The following is a 19,984-nucleotide window of genomic DNA, read 5'->3' as shown; positions in this document are numbered from 1 at the left end:
TGTATGTGTATGTGTGTGTTTGTATGTGTGTCTGCATGTGTGTATGTGTATCTGTGTGTCTGTATATGAATATGTGGCTGTATGTGTATCTGTATGTCTATATACTTATTTGTGTGTCTGTATGTGAATGTGTTTCTGTATATGTGTCTGTATGTGTATCTGTGTGCCTGTATGTGAATATGTGCCTGCATGGGTATCTGTGTGTCTGTATATGTATCTGTGTGTCTGCATGTGAATCTGTGAATCTTGAATGTGTATCGGTATGTGTATCAATCTATGTCTGTATGTGTATTTGTGTGTCTTTATATGTCTTTATGTGTCTGTATGTCTGCACATGTGTATGTGAATCTGTGTGTCTGTTTGTATGTCTGTGTATGTGTATCTGCATGCCTGTTTGTGAATATGTGTGTCTACATATGTGTCTGTTTATCTGCATGTATCTGTATGTGTGTCTGTGTACCAGTGTATCTAGATATATCTGTGTATCTGTTTATCTGTATGTCTGCACGTGTATCTGTGCGTCTCTATGTGTCTGCACGTCTGTATATGCATATCTGTGTGTCTGTATGTGTATCTGTTTATTTCTGTATCTGCATGTATGTATGTGTGTCTGTTTATCTGTGTGTCTTATGTGTGTCTGTGTATCTGCATGTGTCCGTGTCTTTCTGTGTGTCTGTGTAGATCTGTGTGTAACTGCATGTGTCTGTGTATCAGTCTGTATTTATATCTATGTGTATGTGTATCTGTTTGTCTTTATGTGTATATCTGGGTGTATGTGTATCTATATTTGTGTATGCATGTGTAGGTGTCTCTATGTATCTGCATGTACATCACTGTCTGCCCGTCAGTGTTTGTATCTGTATGAGTGATATTCTGTATATCTGAATGTGTTAATTTATTTTTTTGGGGGGGAGGAAGGTTGTTATGGAGGGCATGATTGCATTCCAGGGAGTGGGGGCGCGGGCAGGATCCAAGCAAAATGCTCAGGGTCCAATCAATATCAAAGATGGCCCTGACTCCATGCAGATACATATTTGTTAAATATAGGGAAACTGAGCTGCTCAATTTCCCAATGAAGCATTAGCAGTTATTCATAAGCCCAAGTGTATGTCTGTCAATCATAGGGGTATGTGTGCGCCTGTCAATGTAAGTTCTGTGTGTCCACAAAAAAGAGTGGAGGAATACAGTGATAAATTGCTGAACCAAATAGCACATAGATTAACGATATCAATATAATTCCCCATCCTCAAGAGTTATGATAACACATAATCAATTATGAAAACAGCTAGGATATTGAAGGATTTAGTGTTTAGTTTTAGATATAACAAACAGAGTGAGTCATGCACCCCAACTTCAGAACTGTGTAGAACTGTATACTTTGTCTCAATTCTGGGATATACAATACATCTGTTTGCTCTGTCTCATTAGAGAATTTGCCTTTTAGCTGAATACAGCAAGGTAAATAATTAGTGTAGGATTCATTTAAGAGGTTTTGCTTTGATGTGGCAAGAGAGCGTGCACTTTAATGGCCATTTGATTGATACTAAAAGGCCTCCAGTTACTTAAATGTGCATACGGATTTGGGATAGTGCTCAGGTAACGTTGATTTGTGTATTTGGGCTGATGTATACCGCAGTCATTCCTGCCACCCAGGAGTAGTGGGAGTTTGAGAGCAGGGCTACATTTTTTGTGTGTTTGTTATTATATACAGAGTTTAATGACACAGTTTGCTATGTTTGCAACAGTTCACTCCCTACAATACGCATATGTGCATACTGCTTCATTAAGCTAAAATTATTTTGGTGGGGCGTACAGGTATAAAAGAAAACAGAGGATCAGCGCTCAGGAAACCACAAAGCATAAAAATGAAGGGCTCATAAACCTTACAAAGTTCTGAGAACAAAGAGAGGGAGAAAATAAGTGAGGATCTCACCAAGAATCCCCGATGGGGATTATACCACCTGCGCCCTTTTCATCGAACAGTGAGCCTGCTCGATCAAATGTGAGTACAATACCTATATTTTATTACACCTGGATTTTAGACATACAGAGAGCACTAGTCTGTATCCTTTTTATTTGTTTTATACTACCATGGGCTCCACCAACGACTTCACGATGAGAGACTGCAGAGAACTCCTCCTACACATATATCCTAGAAGTGTGGATAATACCACTTTACGCTGTTTATACCAGAGCAGATCACAGCTCCGGTAAATGTGTGTAGGACCTATTCATTATTTGTACAGTTGTTAATATTTGGGATGTACTGTACCATTGGATCCTTTTCTTCTGTTCTCCTATATATGTACGATTGGACTCCGAGCCACACGTGACCCAGAACCCCATTAATAGTCATCCACCTCTATCAAGACCCGGCTTACTAGTGGTATTTGATTACAATTTTACAATTCTATTTTCAGTTGGACTTTTTTACTGTGGACTTATTATATTTATATTTATTATTGTCATTAGTTTTTTACCTTTTTGGTATATACCTCTGTATTTATTTTTGGTGCTACCTTTATTTTCTCCTTCTCTTTGTTCTTATAAAATTATTTTGGTGCCTATAGTATCCTTTTAATATTTATTCTGTTACATAATTGTTTGTACTCTACTATTTAACACAATTATGTGAATTAAAAGTTTTGTCAATTCAGGTTTATGCTACATGCAATAAAATGTAATTATGTTGAGAGTAGTTCTTTGGGGGGATCTCTTTCTGTTTTCTGTATTTATGTGTAGGAATGAAACAGTGTGTCGGTCTGTCTGTCAATGCATGTCTGTCTGTCTATCAGTATGTTTGTGTGTGTCCGTCAGTGTAATAGTCTCTCACAATCAGTGTATGTCTGAGTGTAACTGAGAAAGGTGACAGTTACATTAGACAACAGCTGGAAAGGTAGGGAAATGCAATCTCAAACTTTTACGAAAGAAACATACTATATAGTTAGAAAATGCCAGAATAAGGGAAATCATGATATTTTGTGGTTTTAAATTAAATGATAAATAGATAATCATTTGTGATTTTGTTTAATGGCATTTTCTCTGATGTCTGCAGAACTCCTTGAATGCATTTCTTTCCTAAAACAAATTTGTATTACGCTTGTACATGTATCTGAAACATTCTGGAAAAATAAATTGTTAACTAAAAAGACACAAGTGTGCATGTGTCAAGGTATATTACTGTATTAGCAGAGGAGGATACACAGACAGAAGAAGAAACCCCCACAGGTGCGAGGGTGGCAGTTCAAATAGCTCTTGGCAAGTGACGGGAGCCAGCTATTGTCTTTTGCACAGGTTTATGTAAACACTTGGTCTAGCAAAACCTGTACACATAAAAAAGATTTGGAAATGTTCAGTTCCCTGATAGAATTCTTGAAAAGGTTATGATTGTTGCAGGAATCAAATGTCTGCCAATTTGTAGATTACCCAAACGATTTGTTCATGTCTGCCTAACTAATCATTTTGTTCGTCCATGGATTGACTGGCATTGGATTCGTTCGGCGCACCTCAAAGGGATTTCTGAAGAAGTCTATCATCTACTGGCTACATTGCTCACTTTGCTAATGATACACAGTAATATTAATGCACCAACCTTTTCTTAGCTAAAGATTTTAGGTAGGATACTATTTGATACTCTCACTGGTATCTTCTCGAATGAGTTTGAGATGTCGACACTGTGACAATCACAATTTAAGAATTCTCAATACAAGGCCATAAATCATTAAAAGAGAGGGATTTGCTCTACAATTTTAATTTTCTAGTAGTCTGGTAACTCTTGTATTTTAGTTTGGTACATATTTTAACACAGTAGTGCTTTTAACTATAGTTTGTAGATTGTTACATTATAGATTAGGGGTGTCCAACTATGGCCCTCCACTTAGAACAACAATTAAGTTGTTGGTTGACCAAGGTCATATATATAAACACAAATCTTTACTATTAATATTGTAAGAAAGGTCTATTTGTTTCTGCGTTGCTGTACTATAGGAGAAGACGTGTCTATATACAAATACAATTTAAAAGTGAAACTCTGCTATCGTCTTTCATTCTATACAGACTTTGGAGGACTAGTGCTATATATTAAATGAGACATGTTAACACCGACTTTTGTAGATATCCCAGATTACTGTGGAAATTGCACTTGGCATATCATAACATAGTAACATTGTAAAATTACACATATAAAGATTGAAATTGGCAAAATTCCAGGGATGTTTCTGTAGCAACAATAACAGTCTCCGACGAGAGTCGTACAGAATCAGGAACTGACGAAGGACAGAGAGACATACGCTTGAGCCTTTGGGTACTAATGATATAGCACTTTTTTTTTTTACATCTTAGGACAACCCTGTTTTTTCTTTTTTTTGGCAAGTTTGATTAATACTCCTAAAACTGTAGGCTAGACACAAAAGGTACAGTAGCAAATCACTCAACAATCTCTGAGGATTCTCGCGAACCCAAGAGCTTGACTTCAGAACACAGATTCCCTTCAAGACAGAATTCATTTGCACATGCATATTTAAGCTAACGAGCGTTCAAGTTTAAAGAATGGCCTTCGTACCTTCGTAGCTTGGCAGTAATAACTGCATCTCACGCTCTATGAAAGAGAAGGATGGATTATGTCTTGGTTTTTCAATTTGCATCAGGCATATTAATTGCAGTGCAGAGCACAGCCATAAAACAGCAATGTACTGGAACAAACATTTAATGTACTGAGCCATGAGTGAATGCTCACATGAATTTTCCGAGACAGACATAGCAGTATTTCCCCACCCTCTTGCCTACCAATACTGCTGTTACTTCTATCACTGCTGCACAAGAGCTGTAGGCAGACATGCCTACAAATTAGAGACAAATAAATCCTTCAGGGAATGAATAGAACTCCTGCGATGTATCCTACCGTTTCCTATCCCTGCAGCTACTAAAATGATACATGAGGAAGGATTGACTTAACCCCTGCATTTCTGAGCTCTCTTTATCCATGAAAAAAACATTAACATAGTATTTATATGAAGCATGAGATGCACAGCTAGTACACAAATATAGGGGGGGGGGGAGTGTTTATACATTACTGTTTAGAAATACATGAATACATTTAATTTGTTTTCCTAATTTTAAAGTTTTTATTTTTTTATTTAATGGGGTATTTTTTTCAGAAATTCTTTTATCCCATTTATGCGATATTTCAGACCAGGTCAAAACTATTAGCATAACATTGCATTTATCGAATGCACGATTTATGTTTTTTTAATTCAAATGTGCTTGGTGTTTGAAAGGAGCGGACAGGGACCTGCAATTTCCTGTTTCCTTGCATTTATTTTTAGTTGAAACAATGTTTTTATCAGATGTCATTTCTTTTTGTAGTAAATCGTCTTTTTTTTTTTTTTTAGCTGTTTTTGGGTTATAGACTGAGAGCTGTCACTGGTTTTTCATTCTCGTGAACATGCAGATTTTCTGTCAATTAATGTCAATTAAATTGCACTTAACATATTCAAATGTATGTTCTGACTTATGTTTAACTTCTAAAGCATTTATAAGGACACAACTCTGGACGACAGCACAGCAATCATTTTCAGCTTTTCCACAGTTTTTAGTACAGCGTTCATACTGTATGTTCGTGCCATTCCTGGTGTTTTTCCATTCTCATTTTGTTACACCATTTTCTTAAAAGATAGTTTGCCATGTGTTCATTTTTGCCGGTTATCACCTTATGCTAGCAGACTTATAATTGATCTTGCTTTTATTCTGCTCTATGCTGCCGGATTATCATCAGGACTATCTTTGTTTGTGTCCCACAAGTTATTTTTGGGAAGCAGTATTTCTTACAAGTGTAAAGGTAATAATACCCCAACACACAAGGCCACACAAGGTACCAAGAAAAAAACGTATTACCGATTCTCAGGGTGGCCAGGCTTAATGCAATAAGTATATATCATAAGTAGTCAGAATTAGGCCGTGGTCAAGGATTACAGAGAAGTACAAAGTTGAGGAGCAAGTCAAAGTCAGGGAGTACAAATTCAGGATAAAAGATAAACAGAGCAGAGTTCAAACACAGAATAGCACCAATCACAAATATAACTCACTCTCAGATAACAAAGACTATGACTTGGCAAAGAACAAACCGGGTCATGGTTTTAAACAATCCCATTATTGAAGCCATTGGCTAATATAAAAAAAATATGGCAAAACGTAAGAAAGAGAATACGCTAGAATGATGCAAGATGGTACGTTGCCATTAGATGACACTTTTCAGAGAGGTACAACACGCCAAAGAGTAAAGGGTCTGCATCAAATCAATGCAATCCATGTCCCGCAGTGGCATTCAGATTAACTGAAAGTTCTATAGATTATTTTTTACTGCTATTCATTTCTGATACTGCAAGTTTCATTTCTCCTATTTGCCAATACCTACGTATACTTGTTGGGTGCAATTTGAATTTTTTCTTTAACAATTTTATAGTGATTTTTAACCCATTGTTAATATGAAAACAGCAATAAAAGAATTAGCTGCGGTGTTCTGCCGGAAAATCATTTATAATGAAAAAATAGTTTAGTCTCACCAGTGTGTTTTGCTTAAGAGTTCATTACAATTAGTGGAAAATATGTATCACTACATTTCTGACGCTGGGAAACTCTAAAAAGAAAATATAAGAATCTCTTTTTCCTGGTAGCCTAAAAAGCATGTTGTCAGCCCGAGTTTGTTGTAAGCTATACTGGCAACACTTTATTAATTTTCCAAGTTCAGATATTTTAGCTTAGAGATTGAAATTTCCTTGCAAATAATCTTGAATTCCAGATTTAGTCTATAAGTCTCAAGGTGTAACTAAAAGCAAAGCTTAGGGGGGAAAAAAGCCAAACTTGAGCAAAATAAATGCCAAACATATACGAGTTATAGTAACTATATAGTTACCCAGTAGTTAACTCCTCTGCAGTTTTTTTGGCCCCCAAAAATTTGCATATATTCTTTTTTCCCAAAATCATGTCCTGCTTAACGTTCTGATTCCTTCTAGCATTAGTTCAAGAAGAGTAGCCAAATAGTCTTGATTACAAGATAAATGTGGATAAGAGTGAAAATAAATTGGATTCTCTTTTGTGTTTAGAGACCTCCATCTTTTCTAATATAGGTACTGATGACTTCATGATTAGGTCTTCTGTTTAAACTGTTTTTCTTTTTTTTCTCAAATGTTGACGTTCTTGTCATTTGCATCATCGAATACACCTTCCATTGTAATTCCATAATTGCTAATCTTTATTATTGATCCTTCTGGTGACTGGTCCTTTACAGATCTAACCAGGGCTTCTTGATGAGTACTCTACGAGGTTCCATTTAATTGTATCACTATGTATGCATGTCCCTGCTATCCAATCGTATATTTAATCTGTTTTCCTGGACCCTACATGACAACTTTATGTGAAGTTGTGTTTCAGCAATAAAGTTACAAACAAGCAAAATGTTCTCATTTATGCCTGGGATTTTAGACTAAGTCATTATCTAACTTCGCTTTTCTTTGTTTACACTTTAAATATAGGATTCCTTTCCAAAATTCCATTAAGAAGAATTTAAGACGAGTAAGAAGCCACTAAGATACATTAACATTTGTCAGGGTTATTTACTAAAGTGAGAATTGTTTGGAACTCAAAGTGAATTCCGTATGAATTTCAAATAGCTGAAGTGGAAACAATTTTAAACCAGTTATGCTTCCAGTTTAGCTATTTTGGTCTACTTTTTGATCTTTTCTTTTAATTCCTGGCAATTATCACTTTAGTAAATAAGCCAGTCCGCTTACTTGGCTGCAAGCAAATTAAAACATACATTGTAAAAAAAAATAAAAAAATTGAATAATAACAATAACATCACATACCCGTGAAAATCCTCAACTTTGTGTTTCACCCATGTGTCTTAACATCCAAGAAAAGAAGTTAAAATGTGTAAATTCATTTTATTTTTATTTTTGTTGGTTTTCTATTATTATTATATTTTATTAGGTCTGAATTTCTACATTCAACACATTTGTGTCACACAAAAAAACAAAAACAAACAAAAAAAACTAGTTACTGTGATTTAGAAGATTGAAAAATACTAGGGATGTGCATGGGCAAAAAATTTGGTTCGGTTTGGCACTTCCGAAATTCGGGACTTTGGCATTTTGGCACTTTGGCAATTTGGACATTCGTAAGCATCCCTATCTTGCCACCACAACCCCTTACACATCTGTAGGGCTCCCTAGCCCTAACCTCTAACTCTACCCCTAACCCTACCCTTACCGCAACCCCTAACCACTACAACCACTTACACATCTAGGGTTAGGGGTAGGGTTAGTTGCCTGGACTGCCACCACAACCACTTACACATCTATACGGCTCCCAGGGCCAGGAATTAGCTTATTGGTCTAGATTCCTGTCATCATTCACGTTATTTTCCCTCCCGCTCTTGTTTTGCCACTTTCAGAAATCCAAAGCACTTCCGAAATTCGGAAATTTGGTTCAGTTTGGCACTTCGGCACTTTGGCAATTCGGACATTCCGAAGCATCCAAATGTCCGAATTTACATTCGGAATGACACAAATTGCACATGTCTAAAAAATATGGATTATGTCTTTTTAGAATGCAAGCTCTTTGGGGCAGGGCCTTCTTCACCTACTGGTCCCTTATATTTAATTAATTATTAGTCTTGGTTTATCTACTGTACAGCGCTGCAGAATGTTGGCACTGTAAATATCATTGTAATCTAAAATTTTGCATTTACAAGCTTTATAGACAAATTGGTCTCATGAGATGATACATATGGGAATATCTAATACATGGTGGAATTTCCTCTCAATAGTTTTGTCCATTAAGACAATAATATTATTATTAATAATTTTTTTTTAAAAATGTCATTAATTTCTGTGACATGGCAAATTAAATTAAGATGGCTTGAACAGAATGATGGTGGTTTTAGAATAGCTTTTAAAATAGGGATTTAGTCTATTTTTATAGCTAATAGGATTATCTTTCAAATTAAGGACAATGCTTGAAATTAAGTCTGTGTGTAAAATACAAAGTCTTAAAAAGATAATCTGATTGCGCATTTAAATATTTTGTTTTATTAAATAAACGTGTATTTTTTTGTGCTAAAAAATCACTAACTGGCTACTTTTATGTGTATATATTTTATTATAAATTATTATATTTATTTATATATTTATTTCACGTTCTTATTGATGTGCATATTATATATTAAGCTAGTATTACTAAAGGAATCAAAGAGACAACATTAGTGGAATGAATAGTATATGTAAATGTATGGTTTGTTGTAATATACTGTGATTATTTAAAACATTTCTCAAGGCAGGATTTTCCTTTTCTAAAACTGCCTATAGTGAATTTGAGTCTATTCATAAAAAGTTTACGAACATCAATCTTAGATATCTAAAAGGCAGTTTTACCCCCTGGTCATCTTTAATCTTATCAGATCAATATTTACAATTTAGTTCTCTTGGGGCCATTTGGCATTATCAGGGTTAAATTTCAAAATCGGAATATTCTCAAGAACCTGACATGACATTTAACTACATTTTCACTGCAGAGATCAGCTGAAAAATGTGTTAACTTGCCAAAACAAGATATTGTCATTTATTTATCAAACCTATATACTGAAAACATATCTGTGGGACTCATATATAATGCACAACTGTAGAAATGTGGACTGCAAGGAAGGAAAGATTTTGAATTCTCCATAGGCAGAGGAGAAAGATGATCTAAGGCTGGAGTAAATGGATTGTGTATAATGAATAGTGCATGATGGTTTAATTAGTGTTATCTGTGAGAGGGAGTGTATGTTGTTGTATAAATTGTGCACTGGTATAGTAAATAGAAAAGCCTTTTCTGCCTTCATTTAAAGAGACCAGGTGTCTTTTTTTCTTTTAAGCCACCCCGGACATCCATATTGCTGGGTTGTGCTAAACGTATTGTATATAAGAAGCCTATTTTTGTAAATTGGCCATAGTCTTTTGGGAAAAGAGCTGATCTGACATTTAAAGGGGCACTCTAGACATCATAAGGCATCACTATAATTCATTGTAGTTGCTATGATGCAAAGAGACAGCTCCCCTCCCCCACCCACCATCTCCAGTGTTTTCCAAATGCTTCTCAGGCTGTGTGATGAAAAACAGGGTCTCCTGATGCCTACAGCCCAGCTCCTTTGCTGACAATTATCTAATGTGGAAGGGGAACTCTCCATTGTACTGGCCAACTACGGTGTGGAAATCATGGTATCCATGCACAAGCTAACATGCCTCCACTGCTGGCAGGCTACCGTTGCTTCCCAAAGATGATCAAGCCACAGGAGGTAATCTGTGATGTAAGCACCAGGAGGGTCCAGGAATTTCTCAAAAATGGTTTAATACAACAAAAAAAAAGTCGGGACGTTTGGTGAAACTTTGCTCCAATTGGCAGTGAATGTTTAAAAAATCTGAAATAAAAAAATAAATTTCGACCTCTTGGAATTCCCTGTGTGATACAGGTTATGTCTGGGATAATGTGCTTAATACTTTGGTTCCACCATGACATGACTAGATCCTTTAATGTGTTTGTTGCATTGGCTGTCTGTTCTGTCAGTTAAGTATGTGATCCATTGAAGTGTATTATGGAGAGACTTATACCGGTGTGGTTAACATGCTTTTGGTATTTAGGCTTTTCAACTGTTGCCTTGGTCACACCCATTCTCTCACTACGAATGCTTTAGAAATTATAATATAACCATTTGAGTAGACAGTGTATTCCGCAAGACATTAAGCATATTTATTCTAGCCAAAGAACCCAAACACGCGTCATGTGGAAAAAATCACACCTGTTTCTGCAACCAACTCAACCCAATAATGATAGGACTAACCAATTCTATATCTCTTGGACCTGCTGCCTGACTGATTATACTCTATGCCTTTTAACCAGAAAATCTGCTTACAGTTTTTCACAAGTGTCCTTCCCTGAGGTTGAGAGAATTCTGCACCTGGTTCCCCACCTGCAGGCTGTCCTCTATCAAGTCTTATTATAATTTTTGCCTGTTTACTGTTAACTGACACTGACAATGCTGCCTTGAGCCCATATTCCCAGAATTATATTACTGTTGTAATCCAGTTTGATGCTAGATTCAACCAGTCTTGTTGACCTTTGACCACTGATTATGCTGAATACACAGAGAGGCCCAGCTGCTCCAATAAATGTGTCATTGGCCAGGCACCCACACAAGATGCATAAAGAGAAACTGGAAAGGAGCATTCCATATCACTGTTGACTTCAGAAGAACATGCGATATCATCATGACCACCGAAGTCCACGCTGGAATGAGAGCACCCAGGAGCCTAGGAGGATGTCTGGATCACAGGGAAGGTGCAACAGTATTAAAGGGAAATCGACAAAACATCAGCAATGGGAGATGACTTTACTTGATGGATAGGATTTCTATATATATTTATTCTGCCATCCTCTTGGTGTGGGTGAAGGACGTAAAGTTTTTAGGAAAGTAGATATAGTAGTAGTTAGAGAGTGGAATGATAGAAACCAAGAGGAAAGCAGTGAAATTAACTCAAGAAGTTTACTATGATTACGTGGGATACTCAGTCTGCTACTAACAACTGAAGGAAGAGGTTGAGTAAAGTAGACAACGATCAATATAAATAAAAGTATAATAATATTTAATATGGCAAGTAAAATCCCCAAGAGGGATAGAAGGAAAGGGCATGAGCAAGACAAAATTCAAAATCCAAAAATAAGGTATAGAGTGTGGATGGAAAAATCTATAAACAATTTAAACAGATTTTCAATAAATTGTAATAATTGTATGCGGTGGACATATATGAATCTACAAGACACGAATGGTGAAACAGGTATGTGCAAAAATGGCAAAAGGGAGAAAATTTAATATTTGTCATAATTTTTTTCCTGCTTGGAAAACTGTATATGAAAAGGATAGACTTCTACGTGAGCCTGCATCCTATGCTTCTGAGACATGTAGGGAAGTCTAAGTTTATCCATTACCGAAAGTGCCTGCCAGGTGTGATTGGGAGCAGAAGAGTGTTGTATGTGGCAAAATATCTACTATTGGTTAAGAGAACAGATCATTTAGTAGATCACAATAGATGGGAAATGCAGATTAGGAGAGATTTTGGAGAGGAAAAAAAAGATTAGATTCTCTTGGAGAAAAAGACAAATGTAGGCACTGATCATAATTCAATGCCAGTATTTGTTTGAAAATGCTTTCTCAGTTTCACCCAGTATTGGCCTTGGTGTTATATTGTTGGATACGTTTTTAAATTATTTTAATATTTTTGGATAAACTTGTAAAATTATTGTTTTGACATATTAAAATCCTAAAAATTATAGCAATGCATAATAAAATATATAAATGTGTAAAAAGATATCAAAATATTGCAGAATCAAAATCTTTTCATAATATGAAATCTTTTTAAAAGTCATCCAAATTTTTTCAATTATTTGAAAAGCTTATCAAACAATATTAAATCGAGACCATTTTGTTTTCAATGTGATCATAATTCAAACACTTCTGGCCCGTTTTCTGCCTGTAATTACAGTAGTGATGATAATAGGTGACAGGCATGCTATTCATCTATTGTGTTCCAAATGTACATTAATATGTGAGTGTGTTTGTGACGATATGGCCATGGCAGAGGCAATTTTTATTAGAACCAGGAACCAAAACGCAAAGTTTCGACCCCTTAGGGCATTTGTCAAGCTTGACAAATGCCCTAAGGGGTTGAAACGTTGCTTTTTGGTTCCTGGTTCTAATAAAAATTGCCTCTGCTTTGGAATTCGTTGGAGTGCCTGGATTATTTTCTATACTCAAATTCTATGTTTGGTCCTTCTTGGTACTGGGACTTATACATTAGAGCACCCTGAATTCCATGACGAAGGGTTGAGTGCACTTCCATCATCGACATATGGCGATATGGTGATATGGCGATGGCGTCTCAGGCACTGAAGGTGTCCATTGGTTTCTTTTACCTAAACTGCACCGCTAACTGCTCCACTAAATGCTAGGACTCAGTTTTGGTAATGTATCCACTGGCAGTGCATAATATAATGCAGAGTTGACTCAGAATACTACAGGATATTCTACCGCTAAGGGCCACTGACAATTATTGATCTACTAACACTCTAGAAAAGGCGCAAGATGACTTTAGAAAAAGTTTCTTCAAGAAAGAGATAATCAAGCTTCTTCTTGCTCGAAGCAGGAGCAACTGACTTTATTTTACAGGTATCAGAATTTTTAAACACTCTGCACATAATATGCAACTATATATGTTACAGCCCCTTTCCCCTTAGTGCATGTCCACCCAAAGAGCTATCAAGATTGGCCAGGCATATATCTCAGCATGACCGTTTGCATCACAATTTTTTTCTTGTCTTTGCTGGAGGATAGAGGCTCTGCCTCTTGCGCCGTGTGACACATCAGAGTCCCTTTTGTCACAGTGTTTCTCTAAACATGTTCACAACAGGCTGTTTGGGTAAAGTGGGCGTTTATTGGGAGATCACTTTTACTGTTATATTACAGTGTTCGTTTATACTTTGCTTCAACTGATCAACCAGGAATATTGTGTATGTTTTTTGTGAAATTGCCATCAAACACCATAAACACAGGGAGGCGTTGTAGTGTTTGTTCTTCTTATATGCAGGAGAAAACAAAATAATCAAGGTATTGGTTAATTGTAAAAGTGTTTTCAGTGATTTATCAAGTCCTCTTTCTGTTGAATCCGATAAGGGTAAAATGGTTCTTTTAATGTATCAATAAATCTTCTTTGTAGGGATTGTGATCACTTGTTTGACTGGTTAATGTAAATTATAGGGTCCTTTTTTTTTTTTGCCGAACCAATAAAAAAGTGTTGTTAAAAAATATTGGAACAGTGTGATTGCAATTGCTCGTCAGCCGCCGTTAACTTGCCAATAGTTATTGAAAAATAGATTGTGATCAATGTCATGATTAAGCTTTGTTCGAAAGTAGATCATACAATGCTAGAATACACTTTGCAAGATAATTTTAATAATATGGAATCAGGAGAGTTAAAGTATAGTCTCATACAAAAATTATTTTATATACATATTGGTTCTTAGTCATTCTGTGTATGGTTTATTATGGTTTCACTGTGTTGTAGCTTGGGAAAAAAGACTTTAGCCCATCAAGTATAACCTTCCTGACTCCTTGAGGGTGAAAAAAAGACCATCTCCAATCAATTTCTAATTGTTCCAGTGAAAATGGAAAAAATCCTTAATGCCAAAATGACAATGAGATTTCTCCTTGGATCAACAAGCTAGAGGTTAGATGAAGTAGTCTTCTAGAGTATCCTTAGTATAAAAAACTTCTGGCATTATTTAAAGGCTTTTTTTGAATCATACTAAATGAAATCATACTAAAGTGAGCAACTAAAGTACTAAGTCATACTAAAGTGAGGTACTCCACATCTTTCTTACTGAGAATAATGTTTTCAGCTGTCAAATAAATCTCTTTCTTCCTATTGTACTGTCCTGTTAAAGAAGAAACCACCTGATACCTTCTTATTTTGGGCTCACTATATATTCAGATAATGTTAACATGTGCCTCTTGAAGATACTTTTCTTACATTGAAAACAAATGAAAAGGTTCTAGATGTTTGCAAATTATATCTTAAGTCCCCCATTTTAACACATTCCCTAGCAAACATGTAGGCATGAAGAAACTTTCTAAATGAAACACAAACTATATCTCATAAACATCCACACAATTTCTACTCTGTTCCAGGACTGGTCTATGCCAATAAGAGAAATAGATTTTTATTTACAAGAACCCAGGTACGTCTCATTACATTTCACAAAATGCCAACTTCTCCTCCCTCCCACGATGCATAGATGCCTTTCTTGTTCAAAGTATATGGCTGGTAGTTCAGATTGTTTAGAGGAGGAAGGTTCTGGGCATAATGTGGGGCAGGTGTAGGCAACCTTCGGCACTCCAGATGTTGTGGACTATAATGCTGGCAAAGCATCAAGGGAGAAGTAGTCACAATATTTGGAGTGCTGAATGTTGCCTAACCCTGATGCAAGGTATACTTCTGTCTGCAATAGCAGCCTGCAAAGACTTGTACAATACAAATGCATGGTTTTAGACATGTACAAGTACTTACAGTGAATGGGTATTTTGATCACAAATTATCAGGAGTTTTATATTTTGGTTGCATTTTTGGGAAGCCCAGAATGCAAGCAGATTCCTTACAAATACCAATTTGACATCTATTTTTTTTTCCAGTTTCTATACTACACTACAGTTTATCATTTCAGGTTATGTAGAGTGATAAAACCACACATATGCAGATATAGGTCCAATAAAGTAGATAAGGTATTGGTCAAGCTTAAATAAATGAATGATTATTGAAATGGGTTATTCTCTCTTTCAATCAAAAGGCAATAGTGCAAAACAAAAGGCACAAGAAACTGAAACGTACACTGTGTATGTCACTTGTGTCATCTATGCTCTATGCAACAGGTTAAATAAGAGATATGCTTCATGGCACTCCCCCACCCCTTTTGTTACTTTGTATAATACTATTTTCCATAGACATTGCTGCATTATTAAACAGGTACATCCTTGCTGACATGATGCCAAGTTCAATATGTTGTCATTATCCTGCAAGTGTATTCATGCATCCAAAGCGAGCATTGCTCACTAAGCACCAACACAACACAGCAAAAGATTATGTTTACATCTATGTTTATTTGCACGTATTTTAGTAGAAACACATCGTACACGTAATTACAGAATGATGTATCACCAGAATGTTCTCTACCTACTGATCTCCTTGAGTATTTCTGAGAATTGCCAGCATTAACTGTTCACATAAAGTTCAACAAAACCATGTCAGGAATAATTACTCCTGCCACTCTGTGCTTGGAACCAGCGATGGTTGAATGATGGCTGTGACGGATTTGCATTTTCCTCAGTGTTCTAAATTACTCTCTACTCAACTAGATTAGTCCAATGGAACGATTAAGCCATGTGGACGGTACGAAGGCCCTTAACTTTCCTGGTGTCCACAGTGTTCATTGCTAGGAGTGGGATTTAAGGGCTGAATATATAGACCGGTAATGCCTTGGATACAACTTCCACTGTACCACATCTACAACCCATTGCCACTGCCACCACACTACTGCTCTATGCACTGACTTCATCTACTCCATCCCAGTAAAATGACTAGAGCAGACTAATGCATACTGCATCAACCTGCACAAGCAACTGGAAAATGCCCACAGAAGAAAAAGAAAGAAATGTGGAGGAAAACAAAAACAAATTATGGCTTATAGCTCCAAAAGGCTCCCGTCCTCTAGATCTAAAAATTAAAGCAACTTTTTCACCACTATACTTCTCTTACTTAGGAATGTTATAGCTGTTTCTTATAATATAAATAAAAAGTCCTTACAGCAGATAAGAATGGTGGCATTCTAAAACTGAAATGAAGATGGTTTAAGACAAAGCATTTCCTTCTTTCCTGTTTCTGAACATTCTTCTCCTCCCACTCTTCTCCATCAACAAGAACGTAACATAACAGGACAAAAAAACAAACTGAATTGACAGGAGCATCCTTTCAATTCAGTTTGTTTTTTGTCCTGTTATGTTACATTCTTGTTGATGATCTTAAAAGTTGCCCTTTTGCTGTGCATTTGTCATTCTTACTTGCTTCCATCATTCTACATGATATATAGGAGCCTGTGCTTGAGCTCTGTAAGTTTGTTTATTTGTAAGTCTGTCTCACTGTGTCCTTACACTTACTATATACTTTAACATTGTTTGAGATATGTCTGATGTCCACTGTATTTTTCTTTTAAACCTGTATGAATCTCAATCCACCTTTTTTTTTTCAACCAGGCATTGAGCATGATAAGTAGACTCGCAGCTTAGTTTCGTTACGAACTGCAATTCGTCCAAATTTGGTCCGATCAAGTGACCAGTCAAAATCTCAAACTCCAAGTTGAACTGTAGCCAGATCATAAACCAAACAAATTGTGCAATGGACAAACATGTTAATTTTCATCTGAGATTCAGAATTACACCCGTGGCGCCAACAGAAGAGATTATTGATTAGGAAAAAGATGGTTTAAGGTTAAGGAACAGGCACTACATGGGGATTTTGTTCGCAGCTCAAGTGAAAAGTGTCAGAGGGGAAAAAATTAGAACTAGGAAACAAAATCCATGTTTTCTATATTTATATATTACACTATATACTAAATATATATATAATATGTAAATGTATAAATATATATATATATATTTTTTTACTGCTCTTTTTCACTCTATTGGTAATTTTGTTTCACTTAATCTGTGAACCAAATCATGGAAAAATGCACCTATTAGTGTACTGCAAAATATATACATAATATTTATATTATGTATTTTGTTTTACAGTACACTGATTGGCCCATATTTGTGTCCTTTTGGTGCCTTCGATTTTTTTTTGTCCTGAATCTTTTTTACTAATTAAATTCAAATGAGCTAAACTGCCATATGGCCGGAATTTGGCCATTCCAAAACCATTTTAATTTTCGAACTAAGTGGTTTGGTCAAAATTATTCTTTTCACAGTGCACAATTCTAATGATAAGTTGGGAAAATTAGATGTCTTTTCACTTCGACTCCTAACAGCCAGTTCCTACGTGGTATTGGGTAATAATCCATCTTCCCTAACCTCTTTGTTTCCAATTATCAAACATCTTTACTTCAATATCCTTCTAGTATGCATCTTCAGCCATTGTAAGCTCCTATGCACTTAAGCCATTATGTCTCCATCTCTCCTTTGTTAAGCCTTTTATTTGAATACAATAGGGGCAGGAAAGGAAACAGATGAGCCAACAGAGGAGTGGGATGACTGTTCTTTCATTTCAAAGTACAGTTATAACAAATTGATATAGTGGATTTGAATATTGAACGTAAGAAGTGAACAGATGATTAGGTACTGAAGAGTTCGATGCAGTTCCTAGCTACATATATATATATCTCCTAAAGAGTTGTATGGAAAATCAATGAGATAGGATTAAAATAAAGACATTACAAAGACATTATTCTCTTTGTATTTTTCATTTATGAATAATTATTCTATTCTTATAGCCAATGCTGCACCACTTACTGTTTCTATCAGTTGAAGCACAGCTCTTAGCGTAATTGTATGGCAGTTAAATATACATCACACAAATAGCAGTGTTGCTTTTCTGTAGCCAGGTCATAAAAAAATGAAAATTTACTTTTTTTTGGTAGCAATTTCTATACTTTTTTACACTGATGAACAGTCAACTAATGTCTCTGTCTCTGAAAGTTATAGTGAAGATCACTGGAAGGTTTTTGGAAGGTACGATAGAGTGCCTCCATATAGGGTGGTCGGTGCTGATTTGTCAACCTGACTTACTTGATCGGGATTCTAAAAGCATTCTTGACCAAAGGTCTGAGATTTTTGTTATTCAGTCTAGCTTTTGGAACCCAGGAACGACTGTTGCTCAACTGTGTATAATGAACGACAAGTCTGGAAAAGGCTCTTGAATTTACAACAGAAAAGCTTGCCAAAAAGAAAACAGAAAAAACATGGATTTAATCTATACTGGCCCATTGGTCAGAGGAAGAAACATTTCTACATTCAAAGTCAGATCTTTACTTGAGTCAAGGTCAATGAACGTTTTTTGTGTAGAACACAAGCTACTATACCTGGGCATAACTATCCTAGCATTGTTACCTTGGCTTCAAAAAGTGTGTGTATGTAATTAGTATATGTGAATGCACACTGATGTGTGGCAGAGACACGTGTGTCACCTTGCAGACAAGTAGTGTCTCTGTTGTGAAAGTTCTGGTGAAGATCATTGGAAAAATCCCCGGTTGGTACAATAGAGTCCCTCCATATAGTCTGGCCAGTGGTGTAAAAGTAAAAAAAAGTGTTAATTAAACTTTGAATATTCTCACTAAATTACATTTGCTATCCATTTTTTTATTCCAGAATCGGACCCACTAAAGGCCCGATTTTAATTTGGATAAACTTTTGAAATGATTTAATTTTTTTGAGGTTTTTTTTTAATATTGTAATATTATTATTATATATTTTAATATATTTTTTGATATTGTAATATTTTGAAAAATTATTTTAAAAGTTTATCCAAAAATGTTAAATCATTTGAAAAAAGTATCCAAAAATATTCAATCGGGGGCCCTGGTTGGGATTCGTAACATGTGCTCAACTGTCATACGTAAAACACAAATATTCATTACACAAATCCAGATGACTGCCTGTGAATTAAACTAGTGCCCACAAGTTTTAAATCCTCATCTTTGAAGCACATCAAATGATAACTGATGCAAAGGGTAGTCTCACACAAAAACATTCTAAAATATTCTATTAACAAATCTTGGCTTTTGTATAGGTAAATATTGTGCAGACTGTCACACTGAGTGATTAGTTAAGACGGGCACTGCTCAAGAGCATCCAGGACCAACATGTGTGTGCCCGCTGTGTAACGGCATCCAGCATAGGTAGCGAAATGATTAGCTTTCTGTACACGTGCAACGTAGATTCAGGATGACAGATAGATTAGTCACTGCAAAAACCAAGGATAATCCAAAATAATATACATTTGTAAAACACAGAAAACTGAAAGCAAATACCGAACATTAATTTATACATTGTCACACCCTCATGTCTTAAACAAAAATTGATTATTTAAGGTTGTACTATGTGGGTTTCTGATAATATGTGTGCAAATTCAGCTAAAAGACACATTTCTTGACTTGCTCGGATAAACATGAGATGGTGTGTTACTTAGAGGGCAAAGTTGACAGTGAAATACCATAAGTGTTCTCTATCTACACCAGGATGATTGTGGGGTGTGTGGGAAGAGGGGGGGGGGGTGGGTGGACAAGAGATAGCTACTAAATAAAGCTTCTGTAATTAAGGGGTTATTTGGCTTCTGAGCCAGACACTGGCTCGTTA

This window comes from Pelobates fuscus, chromosome 13 (genome assembly GCF_036172605.1).
Source record: "Pelobates fuscus isolate aPelFus1 chromosome 13, aPelFus1.pri, whole genome shotgun sequence".
NCBI classification, from domain to species: domain Eukaryota; kingdom Metazoa; phylum Chordata; class Amphibia; order Anura; family Pelobatidae; genus Pelobates; species Pelobates fuscus.
The sequence above is the reverse complement of the archived record's forward strand: the minus strand, read 5'-3'. Positions refer to the sequence as shown.